Genomic DNA, 7,534 nt, shown 5'->3' with positions numbered 1-7,534 from the left:
AAAATTTCTGAGGCACATTCATTATTGGAAATCAAAGTTGAAAAACAATTGGGATAAATGGGAAGCTTCTGTTTGTAATTAAATTGAATATACTGTAGTCTTTCAGCAACATTATATCTGATTTTTATATCCAGTTATTACTTTGTATGTTTTTTACCTATATCCCACTCCAGTAGTTTGCATTTATCTCTGCTCCTGCAGACTGGAGCAATAACTGGTCAGTTCTTTTATGTTCCCATATATTCAAAATTAAGTCAATATTGGAAGAATATTTTTTCAGAAAAGTATACAGTATCAAATTAGCTAACCCAGTGATAGTCAGACTGAGGTTCAGGAGCCACAAGTGGCTCTTTAATGTGTCTCCTGTGGCTCTTTGCAGCACATAATATTAAAACACGGTGCGATTTAATTATAAACCAATCAGGCTGCTTTTACCATGTCACTAACCAATTGTAGTTGATAAAATAATACTTGGTCAGAATAATATATATATTAAATGAAACAATGAATTCACATTACTGTGGCTCTTTTGGGTAATGTTGGTTGCTAATTTGACTCCTGAACCACTGAGGTCTGAGTATCACTGAGCTAACCTGTCATATTAAGCAGAACAAGAGATTTGATTTGAATTTAGCGTAGATCTAGGATGACCAGATGGCCCAATAAAATTGGGACTGTCCCGATATTTTACCATTTGTCCCACTTCCCAGCCCATGTACGATTGGGATGCCATTTGTTCTGATATTCAGGTGAGGAGGCGGAGGGGGGAGTAAGGAGGGACACAGCAAGCCAGCGACAGATGCGGGGGTGAGGAGATGAGCGGCAAGCCAGCAGCAGGTGGAGGGAGTCTTGTGCGGGTTGGGGGTGGTCTAGCAGGGGAGTGAGGAGGTGAACAGCGGGTTGGCATAGGTGGGAGGAGGCAAGTGGGGGGTCTGGCGAAGGAGTGAGGAGGCAAGTGGGGGACAGGCGCAGGGGAGGGGAGGTTGGGAGAGGGTCTCTCCCCAGGCCAGAGTGCCCCCCAGAGTCCCGACTCCTGGCGGTCGCTGAGAGAGCGGGGCTGCCCTCTCCTTGAGGCTGGGAACAAAAGTCGTGCTTCAATTCAGCTGTCACCTGCCAGCAATTTGCGACTAGGCTTAGTACTGTGCTGGATCCAAATCTGCTCTTTGCGAATGAGATGTGGGATCCAATCCAAACTGAACTGAAGTCACACATTTAGTTTAAGGGATGGGGCAGCACCCTGCAGAAAGCTCTGCCATCTGAGAGACTCACTCTGCAGCGACAACAGAGAGGAAAACCCATGCCAGCCAAATGAGCCCGGGGGGGCTGCTGACTCCTGGCCGAGCCCCAGGGCTGGAGCATTCCAATGGCTCTTGGCACCCAGGGCTGGGTAGGGCAGCTCGCACCCAGAGCCAGGCAGAGAGTCCCCTGGGGCCAGCTCTGTGGATGCAGAAGAAGAGCTAGAACCGCCAGCTCTGAAATGAGATGCAGCTCCATGTTCAATTGAGGAGGCTGCTAGAAGCAGAGCATTGCCATTTCCAAGCTTTTCTTTCCTGACCTATTTTTACACAGTTGGGGGGTTGGGGAAGAGCAGGTGCCTTGGTAATAGCTGCATCTACCTTCAACAGAGCATGTGCGGACAGGCTCACTGAGCTCATGATGGAACCAGGGCTGCAGAGGCTTCTGCTACAGCTGTGCACTTTGTAATTCTGCTGAGCAGCTGCCCAGGTCACTTACCAACACTGATGAGCAGGGGTTGCACCTGGGGGGCGTGCACCTGACTCCACTCGGTGCGAGTGCCCTGCATGTGGCAGCCTTGCTGATAGCCTAGCTCCCTGACCCCAGCCATTCCCAAAGACACACAAATTGCATGGCCTTGACATCGTGAGTGGCAATCCAGTCACTGCCTCTCTGGGCACACGTGACTGCTCTAAAGGGAACCAGAGTTTTCAGAAATCAGCCCCCTCCCCAGAATTATTTTACTGCAACAGGAGTCTCTGTGATCACCTCTGGCAAACTCCTGCTGTCTCCTTCTGAATGCTCCATTCCAGAGGAAGGGCTTCAAGTGTGCACCAGTTATCGCCCTGGCCTCAGTGGAGTCACTCTGAATTTGCACTGGTGTAAATGAGGGTAGGATCTGAAGTTTCAGGAGTGGGTGCTGCCTCAGCCTCTAGTTGATTCCCCAGCCTAGATGGAGTGTGGGATTTGTGATGAAAGACATATTATCACACTGAGGAGGTGAGCTCAGATGTTACAATTGGTGGGGTCATTACAAACTCCTGGAAAGTCCTTCCCAGTGAAGGTAAATATTTCTAACACACTGACCCAACCCCAGGGCACAGGCTGGGGTATGACTGTCAGCAGTGGGGAGTTGCTCTGTGGGGTTTGCTTGTGCGATTGATTCAAGATATTTAGGGCAAAATACTGATACACAATCTTCTCTTGGGATCACAGGTAGTAACCTGCTAGCATGATTAGGCTCCCAGGGTATACTGTGATTTGGAAACAATATAGCCTGTTCAAATCCATGTGGCCCTCAAGGACACCAAGAGGGGATATGGGCTAAGGGGAAGGGGAAGGGAAAGATGTACTAGGGGAAAGCCAGGACACTCTATGGACCTGATCCAAAGCCCATTTAAGGGATTATCATCATGAATCACTTATATTGTCTTGATAGGCAGGGGAGTTGTCAGGGGGAGTGAGGAGGGACTTAGCAAGCCAGCAGTGGGTGGGTGGGGGGAGTAGGGATGAGGAGGTGGGGCCTGGGGTGGAGTGGGAGCGGGGTCAGGGCCAGGGGTGGAGTGAGGGGGGCGGCTGATGGCACCCCAATGTGTCCCAATATTTTCTTGTTGCAATCTGGTCACCCTACATAGATCAGTTCCTTTAGGATATTTTTAAACCCATATAGATCTTTCCTCTACCACAACCTTTGCCAATATTGGCCAAACTCAGGTTCCAGACTGGACATAGATTTTATACTCTAGTTAATAAAAATATTGATTTAATAAGGTTCCATGCTTGTTACTGTGTGTTTCACTCTGAAGCCTAGAATATTTGTTGAGTCAGTGTGAAGCGATAGAAACAGCTTCTTTTCTTTAGAATATCACCAGATTCAATTATTGCTGAGATTGCCGGTCTGTTATTCTGCATATTTTAAATTCTCAGTAATTTTGACTTTACAAATTACATCTGTGTGGTGTACAGCTACCATAAAGCACATATCTATGCCAGTAGTATAGACCAGGGATATTAAATTCAAATCACTACGAGGGCCACATCACTGACACCTTTTCATATAAAGGTACAAAAGCCCCCCACTGCTGCCCCCGGCCCCATCCCCACTCCACCCCTTCCCTGAGGCCCTGCCCCTGCCCCACCTCTTCCCACTCCTTCCCCACCCCTATTCCAACCCCTTTCCCAAATCCCCACCCCTGCCCTGCCTCTTCTCCACCTCCTCCCCTGAGCGCGCAGCTCTCTGTTCCTTCCTCCTCCCTCCTGGAAAGTGCTAAGTGCTGCCAAACAGCTGTTTGGCAGTGAGAAGCGCCTGGAGGTAGGCAGAGGAGCAGGGACGTGGCACGCTGGGGGGCAGCAGGTGAGGGGAGCTTGGCGGCCGCAGGAAGTAACGGGGGGGTGGGCACGGGGAGCTTGGCGGACTGCAGCTAGGCCTGCGGGCCGCGTGTTTGAGACCCCTGGTTTAGACCACTGTGATATCAGAATTAACTCAACCAATCACACTATAGCTAAATCGCATGCAGCCATTTCATTGGTTGCAGAGGAGAGACTGCACAGATGGTGGATTATTTTGCCCATCTGCAACATCTGTGTTCAGCATAGCGTTAAGCTAGCAGTATTCATTATGACTATGATGAGGTCTTTTAGAAAAACATAACTGAGTGAAAATAGGAGTCTAACATGGGTTTTCTTTACCGTGAACTTAGTGATCATGCATAATAACTGAAGTAACACATCTAAATATAAGGACAACATTGGCAGCAGCAGTGCAAGCTTCATCACATTGCCGTATCAGTATGCCTGCCTCGCACAGGGAGAGGGGCTGATTCCAAAAGAAAATAACAGTCCTTCATGTCCATTTGTAAGCAAACTTAAACTATATAGGCTATTGAACAGACATCAGTTTTTAATAACTTTTCGTCAGTTAGGGCCAGTTTTCAAGGTAGTTAGGCACCTAAAGGTACAGAAGCAGATACCTAGTGGGATTTTTAAAAGCACTTTAAGCAGGTTAGGTTAACCTAATTCTTAACATGTATTCTTAGATGCCCACATAGCTTTTGACATTCTGACCCTATCTGACCAGAGCTGATCCTGAGCCAGTGACCTAGAAGTGAAAGATTGCCATTACCACCTCCTTGAGTCATCTATGGCCAGATTTTTATAGATATTTTTTGTGCTTAAAGATGTAGTCAGGAGCCTCGTGGGACTTTCAAAAGTATCTAGGGCCTAGATCCACAAAAGGACTTAGACACCTAGAAAATAACTAGAATCCACAAAGCCTGAGTTAAGCCCCCAGGCTCCCTATACAATGTCTGGGGAGGGTTATTGTCTAAGAATTGGATCCACAAAAGCCTACATGTAAGGCAGGGAGCTGTCTAAGATAGCCAATAACAGATGCCATTAAGAGGGGTGTGTTATAAGCCCCGCTCCTTTCATGGATTTAGACATGTAAATGTGGATGGGAGGTAGGCATCTCCTTCTCCTGAAGTTAGGTGCCAAAGCTGTTTTGTTTGGAGGAAGGGGGGTTGCTTGCAAAAAGTAGAGGAGTACCTCCCTTATAACTTTTAGCCCAGTCATTAGAGCACTCACTCAGGATGTTGGCGATCCAGGTTAAATTCCCCCCTCTGCTTGAGGGGGAGAAAGGATCTGAACAGGGATGTCCCTTCTCCTTTCACAAAGGGGTAATTAAACCTGGGTATCCAATATCCTAGGTGAGTACTCTTTTAACCACCAGGCTAAAAGTTATAAGAGAAGCCCCTCCTCCAACTGGATTTTGTGCAGGGTCCAATTCAATAGGCATGCTCTGAGAATGCTTGTTAGATCAGGCCCTGCAAGTGAGATAGGCAGGGAAACACCTATTTTTACCTGATTTGAGGGTTCCTCTGAGGCTTAGGCATGCAGTGAAACATTAGAGTGAAACATGATGTATATGCCCTGAGGCAGAAACTTCTGGTATGTCTACACTGCAGTTAAACACCCACAGCTGGCCTGCGCTGGCTGACTCAGGCTCACAGGGCTCAGGCTAAGGGGCTGTTCAATTGTGGTGATGTTCAGACTCAGGCTGCAGCCCAAGATCTGGGACTCTCCCACCTCACAGAGTCCTAGAGCCTGGGCTCTAGCCTTAGCCTCTACACTGCAATTAAAGAGCCCCTTAGCCTAGGCCTCTGGGTTTTTAACTGCAGTGTAGACGTACCCGTAGGCATCCAGGGGTCTCTCATGGCAAAAATTGGGTGCCAAGGAATTCTAAGTGCCTACAGTGTTAGGTGGCAGTTGAGTAGAAGTTTTGAGGATCTTAGTGGCACCTAAATTTTGGATTTAGGCATTTAAGTGGGGAGCTGGGTACCTAAAACCCTTTGTGGATCCAGGCCTGCCTACCTCCCTAACTCCCTCACACCTAGGTGCTTTTGAAAATCCCACTAACTGCTGATAAAAAAAACCCTGCATTTTTAGGCACCTAGATATCTTTAAAAATCTGGCCCTTAGTCCCCACTCTATCAACATATGTTTTCCTGATTAATTTTTTAAAGGAAGACTGAAAATTTAAAAAATATGTGAAAGTAACAATAGATATAAAATTATGCTAAGTCGATACACAGAAAAAATAGGGCGAGGTGAGGGGAAATACTGTAAAGTTAACTGTCTTATATGTTGAAAATTTTATTTTTGAAAAAAAGCTGGCATATTAAAGTAGACAGGTCAGATCCTTAGGTCTTTACCCAGATTTAATTCTGGCCAGTTCCCATAGAAGTCAATGGTAGTTTGCCTGATGGTGCCCTGATCCTCGATTTAGAACATACAGATGGACTTCTGCACCTGCGTGGGGCTCTACTGATGTTAGCACATCTGCATGTACAGTGTGAATTGAAGGACAGGGGCCTAAGAACTGATCTCAGGATTTGGTGCAGTGGTTTAATAGCATAGAAAAATGGATTCTAGATATAGCTGAAAATAGAGGTCTATTCTTCTCTGAGCTTATAAAAAAGCCAGGCATTATTCTGACCTAGATTTTTGGCGATATTACTAACTCAAATATAACAAAATATTTCTAACTATTCTTGCACAACATTAAGAAGTTTCTTAAAGATAAATGAACAATAAAAATTGAAATATTTTTCTCTTCTCTCCAAAGGAGATTTTTCTCATTTAGAATACTCAGATACTTTTCTCTAAATGAGACATTTTTTCCAACAGATGTACAGGTCTGTCTCATCTTACGCTGGGGTTACGTTCCATGTTCAGCGCGTAAAGTGAAAACCGCATATAGTCAAAATTACATTGAGTTGAATGGCGGGCAGAATCGCCTGCCACTACAGGAACAGTATTTAAATTGTTATTTTTCTCTCTTTTTTTTTTTTTGCCAACTGCGTAAAGCTGAATTTGCGCATGTTAAATGTGCGTAAGATGCGACAGGCCTATATACAAAAGAAACTCTGTAACCACACTACTGCTCTCTGAGACACTTATTTCCAGCTATTCTCCCTATCTCTATTCACATTGTAGTGAGATTTTGTGGTGGAAAGTTAGGTATGTACAGTTATACATATAATACGGAGCAATTTCTGTACTCAGATGCATATTCGTTTCTCTAGTTCACTTTGTGACATGGTGTACAGTCCCTTTCGGCCTCAGTTGGAGAACTCAAAAGGGACCAAAGCACTCTGCCTTGATTTTGACACAGAAGAAAACTTCCATAAATCTTTTAAATAGTACAGGACAAAGTGGTGATCTAGGCAACCAGCTGCCCTCCCCAGGGAATGTATATGGATTGAGTTTGTTGAATAAGGCTTTCTGGTACCTGGAAGGAAACTCCTGCATAGTGAGTAGGTGGAAATTAGTCCCTCCTCATCTTGAATTGGACTGAGGAAAAGCAGTCATGTTTCTTCTTAACAAAGGCCTGGGCTACATTAGTGGGGCGGGGAGATTGGAACTCAGATACTCAGCTTCAGCTATGCGAATAGCGCAGCTGAAGTCAAAGTATCTTAGTTCGACTTACCTGGCTGTCCTCACAGCGGCGAGTCAATTGCTGCGGCTCCCCTGTCGACTCCGCTTACTCCTCCTTCCGAGGTAGAGTCCGGGCGTCGATTTGGGGATCAATTTATGGCGTCTAGACGAGACGCAATAAATCATTCCCCAATACATCGAACACTACCCGCCAATCCGGCGGGTAGTATAGACGTACCTTTCGTCAGGACAGGTGAACCATATTACAACTAACTTAGCACCAGATATAAACAGCTGGGTCCAGATCCACAAAGGGACGTAGATATTGCAATGATCAGTGTTGTGGCATTTAACTTTTAGGTGC

This window comes from Gopherus flavomarginatus, chromosome 2 (genome assembly GCF_025201925.1).
Source record: "Gopherus flavomarginatus isolate rGopFla2 chromosome 2, rGopFla2.mat.asm, whole genome shotgun sequence".
Classification (NCBI taxonomy): domain Eukaryota; kingdom Metazoa; phylum Chordata; order Testudines; family Testudinidae; genus Gopherus; species Gopherus flavomarginatus.
Note: the sequence above shows the minus strand (reverse complement) of the source record.